Below are 24,462 nucleotides of genomic sequence, written 5' to 3' on the forward strand. Positions count from 1 at the left end.
AGAATTAAAGACTCGTTTCCTCCAAAAAAATTATAAAACTGCTTTAAAATGAATTCTGAAGAGGATTTTCGTGGCGTCTGTATGAACGTATGTACGTACGTACGTAAGTATCTCGCGTAACTCAAAAACGAGTAGCCTCAGAACGTTGAAATTTTGTATATAGGACTGCTATAACATGTAGATGTGCACCTCGTATTTTGGTTGCAATCGGCCGCACCAAACGTATATAAATATATTTATATATATATCCACTCTGTTACCCGGCTCAGTGATCTCAGTTTCTTTACTCTTACATGTTTGTAAATTGTACATTTTTTGCTTTAAAAATGATTGAATTATGTTGTTTTTCTCTTCCGATTAAGGATTTTATACCTTTAGTAAATATATGTGCAATATATTTAGAATTATCAGCAATTTTAAAGTTGTTTAAGTGCAGTTAAGTTTTAAATAACATGGCGGACATATTTGTTTACATTTGAAACAGCAGAATTGTAGATTTGTTGCCAATCTAGAGAGACTAAGCTTTGCAACACAAAAACAGCGCCTTCATTTATTATTGCGAATTAAATCATGCTTAAATCTTTCTGGAATTTTTTCGAGGAAATAAGTGTTTAAGATTTACTTCGTAATTTTTAATACAGATATTTTGAGTTTTTATGTATTTTTGCCTTGTCGCGAAGTGAAAACTGAATTAATTAAATGAGAAATACTAAATCGTCTGTGAAAAACTGTTTTTTTTCTGCTTTGTTTGCTTAATTTCTTTTATGCATCGTTCTAGCTTTATTATAGTATTTGAATAGAACATGTGGCAACGATTAGATAATTCTTTAAATGATATACATTTTGTGCATTATGAGTTATAATATGAACGAAATATAATACTGTTAAGTGAATCTAGCGCCAGACTGTCGCTACAGTAAACAAATACTAGAGTGAATTTTAAAGAATGCATTTATTCTATTGTGGTTTATGCGCTGTCGGCGAAGTAGATTTAATTCAATCCAATCAATTTAAATGAAATTCAAGAAAAAACTGCGTATAATTTAATAGTCCGTACAAGGAAGTCATGTGGTGTACACATCAGATTTTTTATTGATGTCATAGCTTAATTGCTTGAATTTTTCATTATCAGGAAATTTCATTTTACTGTTAATAGTAACAAAATTTTTTTGTCAAATGATCATTTTAATATGCAGTTGCATAGGAACACAAAGTAAAAAACTTCCATTCACCATCTTTAGTAACGTAAAAGCTTTATTCAAGAAAAAGAGATTGAATTTTACATTTTCAAGCATTTTGTTTCGAACTAGTGGCAACACTAGAATCTTCGTCCGAAAGGAATATTTTTCCGCTTTGGAAGAATGAAAAATTACTTTAGAAATCGTATGCAGATTTGTTCTTTCTTTTTCCCTTTACAGGCGCACAATTTTATTCGGAAGTTTGCTCGAACTGCCTCGCCGAACAGAACATTTTTTCTTGTCCCTTCGATATTTACTTTTAAAACGCACTATGTTTCTCGGCGTATTCAAATCCACCTGGATTTGACACAAATGAATAAAAGAATATTTCTTCCTTTATAAATTAAAAGGTACAGCCGCCATGACAGTTTATTATGCTGTGTATTTCATAATGTAGCTTCATTAATTTAAAGTCTTTTATCAATTTGCAATAAAAAAATATGACCTCGATTTGCGGTTAATGTTTTGGTAAGAGCTTTATCCATTTATTTCGTATTTCGTTTTTATAAGCATACTGAAATCGGAATTTAGATTTTTACGCAGGTTTTATTTTGCAAATATTTCACAAGGAAGTTTCATTTTGAATAATGATAAAATACGTAGTGGTGATCCTGAGTTTTGAAAATTGGTAGAATTTATAGCTCTTTCATTTATTTCTCATCTTCATGAGAATCCAAGATGGGTAATGCATTTTCTTTCAGTATTGGTAAAAGAATGATGTAAAAGTAATTTGTCGTGATTCTAAATATAAATCGTCTCCGCTTGAATTAAACTACATTGCGAGTCGTTAATATTTAACTAAAAAAATATTATATCCTGCCGAAAAGTAATGATTTTATTATTGTGGCTAGTAATAAACAGTTCAGTGTCTGTCTATTACTGGCAGGTTTTGTGTAAAAATACAGGGAAATTGTGGCTGCCACCCCTCTTAGACAACCATTAAAAATGTCTCCTGTTTCTGAGAACGTAAAGATCGTTATTTAACGTCATTTTATAAGGAATTGTCGCATTCCCTCGTGTGTGATCTAGTGATATAAGTCGCTAATACGTTTAGCTGGCAAACAGAAGATACGTACTTCGAATCTCGGATAGCACAAAGTAATGGCACCTAACAGAAACTATAGAGGATAAAAAGTGGTCGGCGCCTGATTTGGTCGACGGGGCGTTAAAACTCTCCTCAGTCGCCCTTAGATTGAGGAAAAATATGAAAAAATGATCACATCCTCCCAGCGTTTCCATGTCACAAGTTATATTCTATTCTGTTTTAGGTTTTCTAAATAGGTACATTTTTATGAAATAATTTCCTTATTATTCAGCAACAAATGGGAATATCAGCATCTAGCAGAAATACTACTCACCACAACGAATACGACTACAGCAGTTCTTTCCAGCCGTCGGAAGTTATCAATTTTCCTTTTCACTTCCTTGTACGAAGTAAAAAGGAAGTAATGTAATCGCGAAAAGTTTCAGGCAGCATATTACAACTAAAATATCCATTTTGACCGCTTTCGAATGCAATTTAACGATGTTTTTGCGTGATATCTGTACGTAAGGACAGAACAAAAGACTCTTTTCCTCCAAAAAAATTATAAAACTGCTTTAAAATTCATTCTGAAGAGAATTTTTCGTGGCGTCTGTACGTACGTATGTACGTACGTATAACGAGTAGCCTCAGAACGTTGAAATTTTGTATATAGGACTACTATAACATATAGATGTGCACCTCGTATTTTGGTTGCAATCGGCCGCGCCAAACGTATATAAATATATTTATATATATATATATATATATCGACTCTGTAACCCGGCTCAGTGATCTCAGTTTTTTTACTCTTATATGCTTGTAAATTGTACATTTTTTGCTTTAAAAATGATTGAATTATGCCGTTCTTATCTTCCGGTTAAGGTTTTTATGATTTTAGTAAATCTGTGTGCAATATTTTTAGAATTATCAATAATTTAAAAGTTGTTTAAGTGCCGCTAACCTAATATTTTTTTTTGATGGTGGCCATTGCGTGTTTACATTTGAAACAGCAGAGTAGTGGATTTGTTGCCAATTTAGAGAAACGTAGCTTCCCAACAACAAAGATAACGCCTCATTTATTACTGCGAATTAAATCATGCTTAATCCTTTCTAGAATTTTTTCGAGGAAATAAGTGTTTAAGATTTACTTCGTAATTTTTAATACAGATATTTTGAGTTTTTATGTATTTTTGCCTTGTCGCGAAGTGAAAACTGAATTAATTAAATGAGAAATACTAAATCGTCTGTGAAAAACTGTTTCTTTTCTGCTTTGTTTGCTTAATTTCTTTTATGCATCGTTCTAGCTTTATTATAGTATTTGAATAGAACATGTGGCAACGATTAGATAATTCTTTAAATGATATACATTTTGTGCATTATGAGTTATAATATGAACGAAATATAATACTGTTAAGTGAATCTAGCGCCAGACTGTCGCTACAGTAAACAAATACTAGAGTGAATTTTAAAGAATGCATTTATTCTATTGTGGTTTATGCGCTGTCGGCGAAGTAGATTTAATTCAATCCAATCAATTTAAATGAAATTCAAGAAAAAACTGCGTATAATTTAATAGTCCGTACAATGAAGTCATGTGGTGTACACATCAGATTTTTTCTTAACTTAGACTCTTCCTGTTTAAAATTCATCTCATTTACATATTTCGACCAGTACCTGTTACCTGAAAAATAAAAAATTTTTTAGGATTCATATTTTATCATCAGGTTAAATTGTTGCTATTGTCGCAGTTAGACAAATGTCCATAAAAGAGGAGCACACTGCTTCCATCATCCAAAACTTTTCTGGGGTGGACTAAAATGTGTTTTTCTTTAGATTAAAATCTAAGTTTTTTACCTCAATACCTCAACAGATCCTTTCCTTACATCATTAAATCTTGTTTCCAATTACTGACATTAAAGTTTTAAACCCATACAGGCCACATCGTCAAAGATAAAATTTCAAGTGGCAACTAAATGCCTGTTATTTTCAAATGTTCGGTATTTTTCGAAATATACAAATTTTTAATTTTCAAAGAGAGCTTTTACTGAAACAGAATTTGATTTTATAAAGAAATTTTAAAGATGAATAAATGTATCATTTTATCATGGGAACAGGAGCGCAACTGTTTTTCGGTTTTCTTGCTGAGGTGCTTAGACCAACTCCTGCTATTTTCTAATGTATACTGATTTTGTCTTTAATAAATGCATTTCGTTTTAAAATAACTTTGAACAGCTTTACTTTACTATTTGAAGAAGTACGTGAAATTTCTTAACAGGATGTAAATGCCATGTCATCCCGATCAAACCCGTTGACATACGTAGTACAGTAACAATAAAAGTACTGAAGGAATGGTGATGTATTTATTGCTACAACTGATGGGCATTCTGCAGTTTACATTCCTTCAAATACCATAGGATTTGAGTTTCCCATTCTGAAATTTTGAAATTGAAAGTTTTCCATTTTGAAATCCACAGCTACACGCAGTGATCAGCATCGGAATATAGTGCGACATCAATTAACTTTTAAATCTGATAAAAACACCCATGATCTCAACACAGCCTTAAATCTGGGTAATATGATACCAAGCCCTACGTTCGGCCTTATTGACGTCATCAAAGTCATTACAGCTGAATATCCTCAAATTCCGGAGTTGTTAGTTGAGCGACACAAATGGAAACATACCATACAGTATGTTTCCATTTGTGATGCACTTGATCATATTTTTCTGCAGAATCTGTAAAATGTTGTTCATGATTGAAGGTTTGCCGTATCTCAAACGTTTATACAAAAAGGCACCATTTCCTTTCATGGTGAATATAAACATGAGTTTGCTCATCTCCATCTCCATCCAAGCTATCGAAAGCTTTATGATATTGTAAGCAGTTTCTGTTTGGTTCAAAGCTATTGCTTGGCTTCATCGGTTTCAAGTACTGGTGAAATCCTGAGCTACAGTGTCTCACAAAAGTGATGGGACACTTGTGCTTTACAAAAGGAAACTGTAATAAAATTAATTTAAAAAACATGTAAAATTTTTTGTGGGTGTGTTTCATACTTAAATTTAGTAGATACATTTTCTCAAAATATTGAAATATTAATTTAATAAAAATACAATTGTTCAGAACGGAGCAAAAAATGGCTCACATAAGTGATGGGACACCATTAGATACTACTACGTACTACAATAAAAATATTTTTTGGGGTTTTTATCTTTACTCAAAAGCAATTGGCAATAATTTATAAAATCGTCTGCAGTGTTTCTCTCCAGTTTTTTTGGAAATTTTGTGTTTTTTTAGCTCTGTGCAGCCATGAATGCTAAACGAAAAGAAACTTTGCCTGAAATTCGAAAATTAGTTATTAATTTGCATATTGAACTTGGAAAATCTATTAGAGAAACTGCTGAAACAGTTAACTTGAGTCATTCAACAATTTTCAATATCATTAAACGATATAAAAAGAATCATATGATTCAGGATAAAAGAAGACCTGGCCGACCATCAAAGCTATCCAATGGAATAAAGCGAATTATCATTCGAAATATTAAAAAAAATCCAAGAATGAGTGCCCCTAAAGTTGCTGCTGATTTACAAGCATTATATGGAGTAATTGTTAATCCTGAGACTATTAGAATAGTAATTCGATGTGTTGGATATCACGGTAGAGCAGCCAGGAAAATATTCTTCGTAAGTGAAAAGAATAGAAAACTCAGACTGGCTTTCGCAAAATCCAACATAAATAAGAATTCTGATTACTGGAATGAAGTTATATTTGCTGATGAGAGTAAATTTCATATATTTGGTTCTGACGGTAGAATTTTGGTGTGGAGAAAACCCAGGGAAGAATTTCGCAAACAGAGCTTGGTGCCAACAGTAAAACATGGTGGAGAAGGAGTTATGGTATGGGGGTGCTTGTCGTCCGCTGGAGTTGGTAATCTCGTTTTTATTGACAGTATAATGGATCAATACAAGTATATTGACATTTTAAATCAAAATTTGAAATCTTCAGCACGAAATTTGATCCTTCATAATGATTTTAAATTCTACCAGGACAATGACCCCAAGCACACTGCTTTGAACGTTAGACTCTGGCTGCTGTATAACTGACCTGAAATAATAAAACACCACCACACTCTGCAGACTTAAATCCCATAGAGAATATTTGGCAAGAATTGGAATCAAGAATTCACAAACACACCATTTCTTCAAAACAATAATTAAAATCGGTGCTTCAAGAAGAATGGGGTAAAATCACTCCAGAAATCACAAAAAATTAGTGGAATCCATCCCAAGAAGATTAAATCATGTTTTAAAAGGAAAAGGAAATCCAACAAAGTATTAAAACCTTTTAAAAAGTAAACTTTTTGGATAAATATTTGATGGAAAAGTAAGTGTTCCATCACTTATGTGAGCCATTTTTTGCTTCGTTCTAAGCAATTGTATTTTTATTAAATTAATATTTTAATATTTTGAGAAAATGTATGTTATGTAATAATTGTTCCTAAATTTAAATATGAAACACACCCACAAAAAATTTTTACATGTTTTTTTAAATTTATTTTACTACAGTTTCCTTTTGTAAAGCACAAGTGTCCCACCACTTTTGTGAGACACTGTATGTCTGTTCAAAGGCCACTGTATGTTCCGTATAGTTTCTTTACTGCTTATAGGCTGGAAAATTTCTTTTGCAGTATCCACACCTACAACCGTTTCGGGCTCAGTTCGTGTGAGATCTGTTCTGCCACTTTCCTTTCATAAATGCAGTTTTTTTTTTTTTTTTTTTTTTTTTGTGTGTGTGTGTGTGTGTGTGTGTCATTACAATACAGTAGCAAGTGGATTTGCGGATTCTATTAGAAACTAACAAAGATATCATGGACCATGACCTTCGGTCATTATTCTTTTACTCTTCAATTTTGTTTTCAGTTTAAGATCCATTATTATGTTACATTTTAATCTTGTTCTCAGTTTAAAGTCCATTATTTATTTTTGGATGAATATTTGATGGAAAGTCATATTCAGTCATATTCATATAATAGTCATATTCGCAGCACTCAGTACACTGTAAGCTGATTTGGCTCAAGAGTGATTACTTTGTGTTGTTGTAATTATTAATCTTTCTGATCTGAGCACAAGCCAGATCACGTCCACGAATTTTATAATGGCAAAGAGGCAAGGAGTAATGTTTGTTGTTGGCCAAAGCCTCGGTCACAGTACTGTGAGGTCATAGTAGTGCTTAATGTCGCAGTACGAGTTTGCCCATCTCCATCCGATTTTCGTTGCAGAACACTGTGGAGGGATGGATTCAAGGATTTCCTAACACCAGCCTTTGGATAGGTCTTTCAGATTGACGGTATTTTAAGAATTCCCGTGCCACAAGAATATTTATAAACACCTCTGTTGTCCCTGAAATTCGAACCCAAACCCAACGATATGGCAGCTGGAACTGGCTAACCAACATACTGAATCATGGCGGTCTTTAAATTGTGTGATAGGGTCCATCTACGTCACTTCCGTGTTGTCTTCCGTGGTTCCAGGGTCCGAATGATATGACACCAAGTATGTTTCCTGTTAATTAATAGCTAAAAGATTAACTAACCAGAAATCAGACACTTCTTGTGCTCAAGTGTAGTTCGGCGATAGCATAGTTTGGCAAATTTTGGAGATTGATTTGGAAGGATTTAGAGAACTGATGTTCCATGATGCCATTTATTTATGATCTGCGAAACGCCGGCCATTTTCAGAAGTAGTCTTATACGGAAGATAATCACATGAGAGATTTCGTTATATTGTTAAAAATAAAAAAATCTGATGTATACACCACATGACTTCCTTTACGGAATATTAAATTATACGCGTTTATTCTTGCATTTCGTTTAAACTTATTGGATTTAATTAAATCTACTTCGCCGACAGCGCATAAACCACAATAGAATAAATGCATTCTTTAAAATTCACTCTGTTTGTTTACCATAGTGACACTGTGGCGCTAGGTTCACTTAAGAGTATTATATTTCCTTCATATTAAAACTCAGAATGCACAAAATTTGTATCATTTAAAGAATTATCTAATCGTTGCCACATGTTCTATTCAAATACTGTAATAAAGCTAGAAAAATGTATAAAAGAAATTAAGGAAACAAAACAAAAAAGAAACAGTATTTCACAGATGATTGAGTATTTCTCATTCAATTAAATCAGGTCTCACTTCGCGACAAGGCAAAAATACATAAAAACTCAAAATATCTGTATTAAAAATTACTTATTATTAAAAATTAAATTATTAAAAATTAAGTAAATCTTAAACACTTATTTCCTAGAAAAAATTCCAGAAAGGATTAACCATGATTTAAATCGCAATAATAAATAAAGGCGTTTATCTTTGTTGTTGCGAAGCTAGTTTCGCTAGGTTGGCAACAAATTCACTACTCTGCTGTTTCAAATGTAAACAAGCAATGGCCGCCATCAAAAAAATTATTAGGCTTAGCGGCACTTAAACAACTTTTAAATTGTTAATAATTCTAAAAATATTGCATACAGATTTACTAAAGGCATAAAAACCTTAACCGGAAGATAAGAACAACATAAGCCAACCATTTTTAAAGCAAAAAATGTACAATTTACAAACATATAAGAGTAAAGAAACTGAGATCACTGAGCCGGGTAACAGAGTGGATATATTTATAAATATATTTATATACCTTTGACGCGGCCGATTTGAACCAAAATACGAGGTGCACATCTACATGTTATAGTAGTCCTATATACAAAATTTCAACGTTCTGAAGCTACTCGTTTTTGAGTTATGCGAGATACGTACGTACGTACGTTCGTACAAACGCCACGTAAAATTCTGTTCAGAATTCATTTTAAAGCAGTTTTTTAATTTTTTTTGGAGGAAACGAGTCTTTTATTCTGTCATTACGTACAGATATCACGCAAAAACATCGTTAAATTGCATTCGATAGCGGACAAAACGGATATTTTCGTTGAAATATGCTGCGTGAAACTTTTCGCGATTACAATACTTCCTTTTTACTTCGCACAAGGAAGTAAAAAGGTATAAGTCATTAATCAGTTCGTTTATCTCTCAGTTTATTAAGAGCTGCGCTTTTAGAAAATAAACTGAAGACTTTATGCCATATGAAAACTTTGGAAAATGACTATTAACTGGGTGACATGGAATACAAATGTAATTTCTTACGTCTCGCTTGATGAAAGATAAATTAAAGATCTTAGGTAGCGTGTTGGGTGACGTAAACGTCTTGTAGCTGAACGTAATATAACGTAACGGCCCAAAATATTGGAAAGACTGCACTACGATTCTTTGTAGCATAGAAACCTTCTACCGAGTTCCCGGTTTTAGGATAGGAAGAAGAACTCATTCAAAATCGCCGTCTTTTCACCACTGCGTTATTTTAGGAATGATTTCAATGTAAAAGTCGGAACATTTCGCATTCTATAAACTCCGCCAAGTGGTCTTTCATAAGACCATTTCTCTAACATTGTTTGTTCCCTTGGTTCTAATTATCAGCCGAATTGTCGTTACAGTTACCATTCTTTTTGACTCTTCCTCGTAACAGAACTTCTAGAATTGTTTTCTTTATTTATAACTTCAGAGCTGCACTAGTTCAAAACGATAAACAATAGCAAACAATGAAATGAAAAATGTAGTCATTAAAACGAAGCACACTCTATCACAGCTCTGCCGCTCACCTTTCGAACAGAAATTATCCTTGCGTACTCTTGCGCCGTAATTGTTTGGAATAATTCCCTTCAGGCTGTCGAGAGATGCTTCTGGAGTTGATTCTTTTCTCTGGGATAAGATAAGAACGCGAATGCTTGAAAGGATAGCATTTCTGATGAGTTTCCATTTTCTAAATTTAGAACAAGACATTTTCTCTGTTTAATATCATTATCGAAAGCTGGGAATTATAAGTTTTATATTAATGGAATCAAGTGTCCGTAAAACAATTGTTTGACAGTCGACTTTCTATGTCGAATTTCGAAGACGGCGAAATGTGATCTAGTCTAATGATATGTTAAAACAGTTATCTGCAAACTGTGCTTCGTGAAATCGTGAGATCCATGCAACGCTTTTAGAGGTACCGCAACCGAAAACAAAAATTTATTTTAAATTTATTTAATAACTTAAAGGTATTTTGAGTATCATGCGGTTCGCAAAACTAAATCTCTAAAATATTTAATGTTTCGCTTTTTATTTTCTATATAAACGGCAGGCTAAATGAATATACTTCCCACTGCAAATATACTAATATAGTGTGCACTTTAGCCCTACATTAGCCCACCAGCGGCCGAGCGGTAAAGACGCTGAACACTGGTAGTTCGGTCCGATGTTCGAATCCCGCGAACGGGCTGGCTGCTTGGGCGTTATCGTGGTTTTCCCCATGGGGAGCGTGTATACGAGCCAGTTTCCCTTAGTAAGTCCTCCACGAAGGCATCCCTCCCTTCAGGCAGGCAGCCCTCGTGTGCTTTGCCATAGTTGAATAATCCGAAATCCTTGCCCTACATTAACATTTATTTTTTGGGGGGGATTAATAGAGATTCCACACACCATTAAAAAAAAATCTGAAAGCTTTCAGATTTTATATTACGCCTAAAGGGGCCTTTTTCTCACGGGGGGTTCAAAACGGGATTTGAAAAGTGAAGCAGACATTCAAAGTCATTCGACTCAAAATACCGTTAGATATCATAGGGCTCTTTGCACTGCTACGCTACCAACATAATAACAGCGAGAAATGTAAAGAAACCTCGCATAAAATATTCGCATAAAATATTCGTGCTTGAAGATGCACGCGATTAAAATTAATAGAGCGCTTTCAAATCGTTGTTAATTAAAATCCAGATACCCATATTCGAGTGGAGGACTACGTTATTCAAAATTTGATGTCTCTAGGTACCGTTGTTTTTTCACAATGTGATAAACATAAATATATTCATGCAGATTCTTCATTGTTTAATTTCTTTAAATATAATATTTAAATGTAATATAAATATAATACAGGGCTCTAATATTTGGTGACAACAATTTGAAAAGTGATTCAGACTTTTACAGTGAACCAACGCATAATGCGAAAGCCAAATAAATAGCCCCTTTGGGCTTAAAAGAAAGATCAGATTTTTATATTACGCCCAAAAAAGGGTTTTTTAATATTTTGTGTGTTACCTTATAAGGTATTTTTCCGGGCGTTTTAGCATGCCCTCGTAGTGTAGTGGTCAGCTCGCTCGGCGCGCATTCGAGAGGCCCGTGGTTCGAGTCCCGGCGAAGGCTCTGCTTATTTTTCATCTCTCCTGCTTCGAAATAACGTAATGTCTCTACAGTGACGCGCGAACTGAAAAGGGTGGTGGATGATGATTCTCCTAGAATTTGGCGATTGGATCTCCTAATCCCCAAACGCCCTTTAAAAGGAGGAGAATATAATCAACACGCTCGGCGCGTATTCGAAAGGCTCGCGGTTTGAGTCCCGGCGAAGGCAGCAATATCACAAAATATTTAACAGCAGCAAAATAGCATATCTTTAGAATTTCCGATGCTCAGTCGGGGGTGCTAGAGATAATTTTTTTTTTTTTTTTTTTTTTTTTTTTTTTTTTTTTCGGTACAGTGTTGTTATTGCTCGCTTTGAAATTGTTGAGTTTATTTATCAAAAATTTGTTAAAGTTTTAAAAATTTGAAGTACATAATAAACAAAATTCGGGCTTCGAAGTGCCCATGTTCAGTTGGAGGAGTACGTTATTCAGTACTGATGGCTTTAGGTACTGTTGTTTTTTAACGATGCGAGAAACATTCATACATTTATGCAGATTCTTCATTATTTACCTTCTTTAAATATAATATTTGGTGGCGACAGTTTGAAAAGTGAATCAACGCAGAAAGCGAAACGACACATTTGGATCTAAACAAAAAAAAAAAAAAAAAAGAGTTTTAATGCGTTTTTGAATAAAAATTGCTTATTAGATATGCTGGAAATAAGGAAACAGGAATTTCTCGTAAATTCCAAATTGCAACATAACGCTTGGAAGAAGTGTTTTAAAAATTTTTTGAGTTAAAAATAGTAAACAAATCGAAAAGTTCGAAATTTTTAAAATAAAAAAAAAATTTAAAAAAAAAAAAAAAAAAAAAAAAAAAACACGAACTGAGCTCTGTTTCCAAACTTAAATTTAATTATTGTAACAATTGTTATATTGTACATCTATTACTTTAAAAATTAATCTCCGTAAATCTGAGATACACAACATAAAATCATGTATTTAAAACTTGGTAAAAGATTTTAAATGGAAATAACACGAAATAATAAAATAAAGTTTAAAAAAATGTATATATATGAAAAATGATACAAATAAATAATATTTAGAAAAATGCAAACATCTTTATTTAGGATATAAAAAACATTATCCTGCAAATTTCTTTATTTAAGAAATATTTCGTAAAAACATAATCATGTGAATTCCGTTATTTGTAATATTTTTAATAAAACATTTCCTATATTTTTTAAGAAGTGGAAACTACTGTATAAACAAGCAACAGTATAAAAGTAATATAACAGGCAAAAATCATTCCTGGATTTTATCTGGTGATTTTTAGATTTTATTCTACTAACTGCTGCTATTCTATCTTTCCTTTTCAACATTGCACAATTATTTTCCTTTGCGTATTGTATCATTTTGTAAACTTTACCATTTGATAATTTATTTAATTTTGAAAACAATGTGGCAGGCAAATTTGTTCCTTGAATTCGTATTAATGATTTTAAGTTTCGACGGGAATTACTGCCGTCTTTTCAGCATTTAAAAGAATTGGCTTAATTACATCATATTATTTAGTAAATCTTAATTATTCAGTCAAGAATTCTGCAAAATAAACCTTTGCATCGGCCGGGAATCGAACCCGGGCCGCCCGCGTGGCAGGCGAGCATTCTACCACTGAACCACCGATGCTTCGGCGAGATGCTAAGTAAAACACGTCTTAAGAAGTCATTGCCCTAGTTACTCCTCTTGGTCGAAAATTAATGTTTCGTGTCGTAAAGAATCGTGATGACCTATGTCTTTCTTTTCTTCTCTTCAAACCGGAAGGAAATAAATGAGCACTTTGCTTTGAAACTTAGATTAAAAGGCAACTTGTTTTCAGTATAACTACCTATTTTGTGCTTGAACAAACATGTTCTTTCTCTCGGTCACCTAGTCTTGGCCCTCTCACAGTGTACTGCGATGTAAAGATGAAACTGTTTCTGAACAGTTAACATAGCATTAATATAGTCGAAGCAATGAAAATTTAAGCTATACCGTAAGTGTTCATAATTTTCAGTAAAGGAACTACATTGACATACCCCCCAAATCGGAAATTTGGCGACTTTTTTTCCTCGCCAAGCAAAATACCTGTTTTTGGCGCCTTTTTTTTCTCGCCAAGATGGATTCTCGCTAAATACAAATAATTAATACTACATAAAAAATACGCAATCATTAAATACAAAAAAAAAAAAAAAAAAAAAAAAAAAAAAGAATATCTAAAAAATACAATGAATACATAAAAAAATACGGTACTTTTCCGTTTCGCCGGCGCAAATCTCGCCAAGCAGACTTTATTAGCGACAACATACTGTACACACATAAAAAATATTTAAAAAATGTTAGTTCTAAGAATTCTTTTTTTGATGGCATAAAAACATTTTAATATCGCTTAAAATTTTATAAAAAGCCAATAAATAAAGACAATAAATTTGTAAAAAACATTAATTTAAGAATTTAATTTGCTTTCATGGTTCAGCATCCTGATTCGCCGGTTCATATCACGTGACCCCAAGCGATCTCATCTCGCGTAAACTACTCTACAAAAATCTAATGCTCTCAGTAATTATCTACATTAACTTCAAGTTAAATCTTAATTTGGAACACAAGTTTAAATGCAAGAAATATTTCAATTCTACGAATAGCTTACTCAGAAATTATGTAAAACTGCAGTGCTTTACTTCGCTAATGCATTCTCATTAGAATTGATGAATTTAACCCTTGACTTTACCTTTTCTATATTTTCGGCTTCGGGTAAGCGCTGTGATTGCATCCTAATTTACTTAATTACCGAAAATGGCCTTAGACATAAAACTGAAATATCTGATAAAAACTCTATGTAATTATATGCCAGTATTGAAAGAAAAAATCAATCTGATAAGAAAAAGCTGCGACTTGTTTTGAAAATGAGGCGTAAAAGGTTACCAGCAAGAATATTCCGTTTGGCATCGGTTGTACCATTACTGGCGACTTTATCGCTTGCGCCGGCAAAACGGAAAAGTACCAAAAATACAAATAAATGACACTGAATAACATATTATATGCAATTTACACAAAAATTTTAACAAATACAATTGAAAATACGTGTCGGCAATCTAATAAAAACAATTATTTATACAGAAATTTTGAATTCCTTCCAATTTATCCCAGCAGCAATTTCAATAAATTTATTGAAACAATCAACATTAGCCGCTAAACACGATTTACGAAACATGTACATCGCAAGGTAAAATTTATAATCTGCTTTGTGATTGTACGTAGGCAAAGAAGCTTTAACATGCCTCCACGTACTTTCAATTGTATTTGTATGACACCCGGAATCGGGGTCTACAAATGTTAAAGAATGATTTACCTTTAAATGCTCAAAACCCTCATCCGTCAAACAATCATAACTTTTCCAACAATCAGAATAAACAGACGTACCTGGCTTAATCCATTCCTAAATTACCGACAACAACATCTCCTGAGACCTATCATGCACAGCAACTAGAAAAACCTTACCTGTTCCCCTTTCAACACCACCAAAAACCCACTGACCTTCAACACTATGACCCTTATTGTACTTCCTTTTGCCAAACTTCGACTCATCTATTTCAACAACAACACCATCACCACCTACCTTCTCAGAATTCTCCTCAATATAATTCAAAATGGTCTCGTTAATGAATTGCCTCCAATCTGCTAAAGTAGTACTACAGAAACCATACTCCTCTGCAATCCTACCTGTCTTAGTGCCTCTCAAAATCTCATACGTGATCAACAAAACCTCAAACAACTTAAGCTTAGACTTCGAAAACCAAGAATTATGCCTTATCGACATTTCAGTGTTGCACTGATTACCACCTACCATTTTGCGACAAACATACACAAATCCATCCGAATACGATTTCTTCAACTTCTGTTTCATATCAGACCCACATTTCTTACACACTGCAGCCTTCAACAATCCAACCTCCATCAAAAAATCGGTGCTACTTTGGTAGACGGTTGCACGGATTTTTGGCGATTTACGTTGGCGCAATTGTTGGCGCGGTTTTTACAAACGTCAGCCATCTTGAAAAACGCTGTTTTTACGCATAGTAAAGTATTCGAAACTAAAAAAAAAAAAAAAAAAAAAAAAAAAAAAAATATCGTTAAATGTAATGGATTAAGTTTTTGTTGAAAATGTCGTTTTTTAAGATGGCAGGCAAGTGTAAATAAATACATTTACTATGAGTACAAAATACTAAAGTAAGGTTATTATTACTTTCATATAGCAAAGAAGAGAATAAAAACACCGCTATAAAAACATTGGGCCAACGCTTAATTAGATTAAAATATTACTGAAATTGAATATCGAATTAAAAACCATCATACCAACATTTAAAAGAATTAGAATATTATTAAATTCAAATACTTTAAAATACGTTATATAGAATATAATTAACATTAAAACATATGGACAATAATTATCTCAGCAATTTCTGAAAATAGTGTATTAATTTTTTTTTAACAAAAATTGAAGTATACAATTATAAAATAAAAGAAAAATATGTACTTAAATTTTTTTGAGTATTTAACCTGTTGTTTATTGATAAGTACCACAAAAAAAATCAGAATCATAATTTAGATAACATCTTTGAATGAATTCGAAGATATGAATTAAATTTTAAAACGGTGCGGAAATGCACAAATTGTCAGTAACCAATCAGGGAGCTGATTACAGCTCGTTAATGCACAAATATTCTATAACCAATCAGAGAGCTTATTACATCACGGCTAGAATTAAAATTATTTAAAAATTCATACATAATAAAATCATTTTTAAAAAAATGCAAAATTAAATTGTATTTTAATATTTAACAGCCATAAATAATGTTTAAAACATTAGATTAAATTTATACATATTAAAACGAATTACTTTTAATGTAAGGTGACGTCATTGATTACATCATCCACAACATAAAATTTCATAAAATATGATAAACAATAAAATTTTTATTTCAAATAAAAATGCAAAATTAAATTGATTTTTAATATTTAAAAGCCATAAATAATATTTTAAACACGGAATTTATGCACAATAAAACGCATTATTTTTTAAATAAAATGACAACAAAGTATCGGTTAGCATAAATAACTTATCCAGCAATGGGTTTACCATAAGTTGTATTACTCGCCAAAGGAAAATCACCAAAATCCGTGCAACTGTCTACCAAAGTAGCACCAAAAAGGTCAATTAACATCTGCATATCCTGAGCCAAATGATGCAAAAATAAACAATTAACAATACCTGGCCTTCCAACTGTCGGCCTACCCGACGAAAATGAAGCACAACTATCAATTTTCCGACTCAAAATTCCCTGAAACTTTTCAACAACACTATATACAGTAGTCATATTGAAAGCTAAAAGATAAAAATAATTAATAGAAAAAAAAAGTATAATTGGAAAATACAACCAGATTTGCAGCAAAATACAGCAAGTCAGAAATCCGCTTGATCACTTCACAAAGAAATGGCGAATGAATGAAATGGCGGTAAAACATATATGAAATCCAAAAAATGTTGCCACAAAACTTTAAAAAAAACTCACAAAATGGTACAAAATACAAGAAAATACTAAATTTGGCAACAGCAAAAACCTAAAAGCTGAAAAAACCTAAATTGGCAACACCTAAATAAGAAACAGCAACCCTAAAATGTCCGTAGGGAGTGCTAGATTTGGCGCGTAATTTTTTGGGGTAGGTGTATCAAAGTTGTACCTCAGTAAATTCCAAGTTAGTAGCTATGGAGGTAGAAAGACATTTCAGAGTAAATAAGAAATTTTTGGTCGGAGCTAAGTGCTGTGCTGCCGATAAGGAAAGAATCTGTCAGATATGTCAAGCGGTGTTCGCTAAATTTGCTGTGCAGGTATCTGGGATCTTCGCTTTGCTGCTGGCATGCAGATACTTAGAGTTTTAACCAGGATGCTCAAATTTTTTCCTTAGGGCCTATCATGATAATATATCGTACCGCTCCACCCGAAGGCGAAAAATCAAATAGTAGCAAATTGATGCGGTCGAAAACTGAAAAGAACCTCTTCTTGTGTCGCTATCTAAGAAGGCAATCGATGTTTTTGGCACTGCAATCATAATTTAATTGCGAACCTTATTACTTTTAAATAACAGTTGCGAATACTTTTAAAATCCTGCAAAATTCATTAACCTTTTTCAAAGTATTTCGCTATATTACTTCTGGCTGACTGACCAGTCAGAAGGCGAAGGTCAATATATTGCCCGAATGCAACAGAAAGCCGCTTGTCTGGCTCGATCAACATTGCCAATAGCGTTCATCACATTAGATCAATCTGCACACAAATTCCTGGATACAATGGAACGAGAAACGGTATCAACCCTTCACTCATTATCCCTACTAAATCTTCTTATGTATCTTCCATTGAATTTGCGCTTTTCGACTTTAGAAAAGTGGTTTGTCCAAACCTTGGACTTTAGAAAGCTGTTCAAGAGAAATAGGATAAAATACTTCTTCCGATGCTACAAAAGGCTTTATTTTTATTGTCTTGGAAATTATAGTGTAGAAATATTGTGAAGAACAATGGTTATCAAATAGGACATTTAAACACAAAACGTTTAGACAAAGTATTTCTAGTCTGCTTAAGTTGGATCAAATATTTTAACGATGCGTTTTTAATGTCGGCTAGCAAAACCAATCACTCGCAGAACTGGAAGATAGGATATTAACTGCAGATGAGGCTGCCAAAAGCTCTAACTCTAAAATATTCAAAACCTGGACATAAATACTCTAGCAACCAATTTGCATTCTGTTGACGATTATAGAAATAAAAAGTTACAGTAAAGGATTAAATCATAATAATGGTTAATTAACATAAAATACCTTCTACTTGTCCCCAACAGAATTTGAACTAATCGAAAAAAGGTCTAAATGGCTTTGAAAGATGTTTTAAATTCTAACATCTAAAAACTTCAGCCACCTCTTGCAAAATCTCATTTAAGTTAATATTAATTCTTAGGCTTAAATTTACGTTTTCTATTATATTAAAATTTATATTTCACACTGGAAAGACATTTTCGTTCACAATTTTCTATCTCTCACTTCTTCTTCCAAATCCCTGGAAGGAAAAGCAGTTTAGAAGAGAATACTTAAGATACACAACGAACAAGAATATCTTTATAAGGTATTTCTCCCACCTTCCTAGCGTGCCTTCGTGGTGTAGTAGTTCTGCATGCTGAGCCGGTATCCAGAGGTCCGTGGTTCGATTCCCGGGGAAGGCGTTTGCTCATTTTTCATCTCTTCTGCTTCCAAAAGTACCTAATGTCTCTACAGTGGCGCCCGAACTAAAAGGGTTTGGATGATGATTTTCCTCAGGCAGAGATTAGGTCCCCTAAAACCCCCAATCGCCCTTTAAAAAGGGAGTGTATATAAGGTATTTCTCCCACCTTCCTAGCGTGCCTTCGTGGTGTAGTAGTTCTGCATGCTGAGCCGGTATCCAGAGGTCCGTGGTTCGATTCCCGGGGAAGGCGTTTGCTCATTTTTCATCTCTTCTGCTTCCAAAAGTACCTAATGTCTCTACAGTGGCGCCCGAACTAAAAGGGTTTGGATGATGATTTTCCTCAGGCAGAGATTAGGTCCCCTAAAACCCCCAGTCGCCCTTTAAAAAGGGAGTGTATATAAGGTATTTCTCCCACCTTCCTAGCGTGCCTTCGTGGTGTAGTAGTTCTGCATGCTGAGCCGGTATCCAGAGGTCCGTGGTTCGATTCCCGGGGAAGGCGTTTGCTCATTTTTCATCTCTTCTGCTTCCAAAAGTACCTAATGTCTCTACAGTGGCGCCCGAACTAAAAGGGTTTGGATGATGATTTTCCTCAGGCAGAGATTAGGTCCCCTAAAACCCCCAATCGCCCTTTAAAAAGGGAGTGTATATAAGGTATTTCTCCCACCTTCCTAGCGTGCCTTCGTGGTGTAGTAGTTCTGCATGCTGAGCCGGTATCCAGAGGTCCGTGGTTCGATTCCCGGGGAAGGCGTTTGCTCATTTTTCATCTCTTCTGCTTCCAAAAGTACCTAATGTCTCTACAGTGGCGCCCGAACTAAAAGGGTTTGGATGATGATTTTCCTCAGGCAGAGATTAGGTCCCCTAAAACCCCCAGTCGCCCTTTAAAAAGGGAGTGTATATAAGGTATTTCTCCCACCTTCCTAGCGTGCCTTCGTGGTGTAGTAGTTCTGCATGCTGAGCCGGTATCCAGAGGTCCGTGGTTCGATTCCCGGGGAAGGCGTTTGCTCATTTTTCATCTCTTCTGCTTCCAAAAGTACCTAATGTCTCTACGCCTTTTACAATTTACTTTTCTTTTAATGCATTTTCACACCGGTCTTCAGCTTTGTGTGGGGTGAAACAATATATAAAACTGAAGCATTCCAACTCTTCTACCTGCTAACGGAATTCCTACATGGTTATAATAACTACATATACTAGACTTCAATGACACTATTTCAAAACATATAACTAATGTAAACTGTTAACTGAGAAGCCTAACTTTTAGATAAACTCATTTACAATATGTTAGCTTTTATTTTTGATTTACAATACACGCTATCAAGAACACATTTTGCTTTTAAAATACATTCTTTTTACTTCCTTGTACGAAGTAAAAAGGAAGTATTGTAATCGCGAAAAGTTTCAGGCAACATATTTCAACGAAAATATCCATTTTGACCACTATCGAATGCAATTTAACGATTTTTTTGCTTGATATCTGTGCGTAAGGACAGAATAAAAGGCACCTTTCCTCCAAAAAAATTATAAAACTGCTTTAAAATTAATTCTGAAGAGAATTTTTCGTGGCGTCTGTACGAACGTATGTACGTACGTACGTATCTCGCATAACTCAAAAACGAGTAGCCTCAGAACGTTGAAATCTTGTATATAAGACCTACTATAACATGTAGATGTGCACCTCGTATTTTGGTTTCAATCGGCTCCCCAAACGTATATAAATATATTTATAAATATATCCACTCTGTTACCCGGTTCAGTAATCTCAGTTTCTTTACTCTTATATGTTTGTAAATTGTACATTTATTGTTTTAAAAATGATTCAATTATGTTGTTTTTATCTTCTGGTAAAGGTTTTTATGCCTTTCGTAATTCTGGAAGCAATTATCAAGAATTTAAAAGCTGTTTAAGTGCGGTTAAGTTTTAAATAACATGGCCGACATATTTGTTTACATTTGAAACAGCAGAATTGTAGATTTGTTGCCAATCTAGAGAGACTAAGCTTCGCAACACAAAAATAACGCCTTCATTTATTATTGCGAATTAAATCATGCTTAATCCTTTCTGGAATTTTTTCGAGGAAATAAGTGTTTAAGATTTACTTCGTAATTCTTAATGCAGATATTTTGAGTTTTTATGTATTTTTGCCTTGTCGCGAAGTGAGAGCTGAATTAATTCAATGAGAAATACTCAATCGTCTGTGAAAAACTGTTTCTTTTCTGTTTTGTTTGTTTAATTTCTTTCATACATCGTTTTAGCTTTATTATAGTATTTGAATAGAACATGTGGCAACGATAATTCTTCAAATAATATAAATTTTGTGCATTCAGAGTGTCGTTATAGTAAACAAGTATAGTGAATTTTAAAGAGTGCATTTATTCTATTGTGGTTTATGCGAAGTAGATTTAATTCAATCCAATCAATTTAAATGAAATTCAAGAAAAAATGCGTATAGTTTAATATTCCATACAAGGAAGTCATGTGGTGTACACATCAGATTTTTTAACATATATTATTCCCGTAATCAAGATACTAGACTCCAAAGGATTGTATTTACTTAGTTTTAATTCTAGCAACGATAATGCAGAAACGCTTGCACTAGTTACTATTATTCTGACCTGAATCATGCTAACATTTTCTACTCTTTACAGTTTTTTTGGACTAAAGTAACATAATCGTGTGTAACACACAAACATAAGATTTTAGAAGTAGATGAATACATCAACAAAAAACTTAGATAGTTTCGCTTGGGATAAAACAAAAGTGCCGAAGAGAGCTAAGTTACATTAAGCAGCAGGGATGCGTAGCTAAGTTACGCTTAGCAAAAGCTTTCTGTCCAAACTCAAGAACTCTGCGCTTATTTAGACTTCCTAAATTGCATTCTCGTAGCAGTTGACGAAAGTAGAAGTGAAAGTAAAGGATGACTAATAAGATAACTTTATAAAACGACAAGTCTCTCTTTAACAAAGCATTCAGCTTCTTCAAGGGAAGATGAGCTACTGCTCAAGACTTTTACTTAACATAATTTTCTTTTAAAGATGCTCCACAAAGGCATCTTATCTTTTAGATATATAATCTATCTCTTTTGCAGACGTAAATTATTTTATCCGAGAAAAAGGCTTTCACTTGTAATAAATATAGAGAGAACTTAATGCAACTTGTTTAACAGTGAGGAAAGAAAAATAATAAAATACAATAAAAGAAAACCTGAAAGGTTTCAGACTTTAAATTACGTCCAAAGGGGCGTATTAAACATTTTGCCTGTTACTTTTATTTATTAAATATCACGTTCTTCGCACTTAAACCATAAAATTCAGTTCAACAGTAATATCGTAAAATAATTTTAAAATTAGCATATCTTTAGAATTTCCGATACAGAGACTCACGTGCTGGAGATAAAAATGTTTTTTCTGTACAACGTTGCCATTGCTCGCTTTGAAAACCTTGAGTTTGTTAATCAAAAATTCGTTAAAGTTTTACAACATATGAAATCGATAATAAAACAAATTTCAAATTTGGGCTTCCACATGCCCATATTCGCAGTAGGATTACGTCATTCAAAATTCGATGGCTCTACGTACCGTTGTTTTATCACAGTGCGAGAAATATACATACATTTATCCAGATTTTTCATTATTTAATTTCTTCAAATATAATGCAGGATTCTAACATTTGGTGGCAACAGTTTGAAGTGTGAAACGGACGTTTATAGTGAACCAACGCAAATTCGCAAAACGAAAACAACAGTCCTTCAGGGACAACGCCTCTTTGGACTAATAAAATAATAATATAATAAATAAAATAATAATCTTATATATATGCTGCTTAAGTGTTTGTCGCCGATAGTTTATTGGTTGCTTGCGTAACTGTAAATTGTTTTATTCCCCGTGCAGTGCAGCGCGTGACGAATATTATGAGAAAGCTAAGCGGGAAAAATTAAAAATACAAGAGCACGTGCATTTAACATTTAATAAAAAAATTTAACATCTATATATAATAGAATTCGGAAGTATGCAACCGGCAAAAACCGGCAACGATGAAAAAACAAATAAAATGAAATAAATAAATATCTTTATTATATGCGGCTTAAGTGTCTGTTTGTCGCCGGTAGTTTATTGGTTGCTTGCGTAACTGTACTAGCCAATGGGGTGAAGTTGTCACGGCACAGGGTTGCCGTTTCAATTGAGACGTAGACAATTTCCAGTAAAATTTGCCTTTGCTAGGACCATCAATAAGTCTCAGGGCAAAGCGCTTAAGTGTGTTGGCATTTTTTTTACCTGAGCCTGCATTTGGACACGGTCAACCTTTATGTTGGCTGTTCAAGAGTTCTCGAAAGAACGGACGTAAAATTAAAAATAATGGATGATTCTCTGCAAGGCGAGCTTAAAAATGATAGAAAGATCTACACAAGAAATGTTGTGTACAAAGAGATCTTTGACATGTGAATTAACATTTTATTATTTAAATCACCTTTATTTATTGAGCTAGAGGTGGCTCTTAAGAAATGTACCGCCAGTGGTTTCCTTCATTGCCTTCTAATCTAAGCAATTAAGCAAGTAGAAGGATAACAGGCAGGGTAATGTGACCATAATGGCTCAAATAATTTGGGATGAATCTGCTAAAGGTGATGTCATCATAAAGAATGATACTTTATGATATAATAAATTGTATCGCAAGTGGTTACGTAAATAAAATTTTTCGTTAAAGTTATGCAAAAAGAGTGTAAGAAATTTATTTTCTATTTTCATGACTCAATAAAAATAATTTCTACTTTGAAGTGAAGGATAAAAGTACTTTTCGAAGGAAGAAGAGCATTTGAAGATAATTTTTAAAACAGCGATGTAAAACATTATTCCATTTTCTCCCGAACTTTTATAGAAGCATTAACATAAATTATACGAAGCGGTTAAATTTACGGATCTTGCACAATTTGAGTTTAAATCCGCTACTACTTAAAAATAACAAGCCTCTTAAGGAGGAAAGAGTTACGCTGAAACCATTATAGTGAAGTGCAAGATTTCGGTATTTTACATTATTTAATCTTTGTTTCAATTTAACGCATCCTACATTCGCATCTCACAGTTTTTAGACTGGTTTATAAACTTCGCTCCCAGAATTGCAATCGCACGTTCATCCCATTTTGAGCCACAGCTTTAAAACGGCGCCCTCCTAACAACAATTATCTTAAAAACGCTCGTTCGACGATGCAAACACCCTCAGCGCTCTTCACTCTAACCGTAATTGCAGGGCGCCGGCCGTGGAAGATCATTTAATTCGCTGTTTCAATTTATTTCTTGCCAAGAAGTGGAAGACTTCGGGAGCTTCCTTGTTTATGTGAACGTGCATCTTTAAGTTAATCGGTATGGTAACAATTCTGAGTAGTATTTGCCTTGGAGTCAACGAATGGTTACTTTTAAATATAGTTTTTCTATTTGTTTGCGCGAATGTTTTATAGTTTCGCATCCAAGGAGCTTTATCCAAACTAATGGATTACAGTATTTTAAAGTTCTTTACACAGTTTTCTCGAGAATTAATTTCTATAATTGTTTAGAGCAGATATTATGTGACAAACAAACGCTTTATGTGTGTTTCTCCTTAAAACTTTTAATACTGCTTTGTAGAATAGTCCGAAAATATCCGAG

At 33.6% G+C, this 24,462-nt stretch overlaps 1 protein-coding gene and 1 non-coding gene across 4 annotated transcripts in view; one reads left to right on the forward strand and one right to left on the reverse strand.

Moving 5' to 3' along the window:
• Positions 1-24,462, forward strand: part of stet (rhomboid serine protease stem cell tumor) — a 555,200-nt gene that overhangs the window by 236,203 nt on the left and 294,535 nt on the right. The window lies entirely within an intron of this gene.
• TRNAG-GCC (transfer RNA glycine (anticodon GCC)) lies at positions 13,138-13,208 on the reverse strand. The gene has a single exon. It is a non-coding gene; the product is annotated as a tRNA-Gly (tRNA).

The sequence above is a fragment of the Stegodyphus dumicola genome, chromosome 5 (genome assembly GCF_044657685.1).
Source record: "Stegodyphus dumicola isolate Sdum_Otavi_A_Nest chromosome 5, ASM4465768v1".
Taxonomy (NCBI): Eukaryota; Metazoa; Arthropoda; class Arachnida; order Araneae; family Eresidae; genus Stegodyphus; species Stegodyphus dumicola.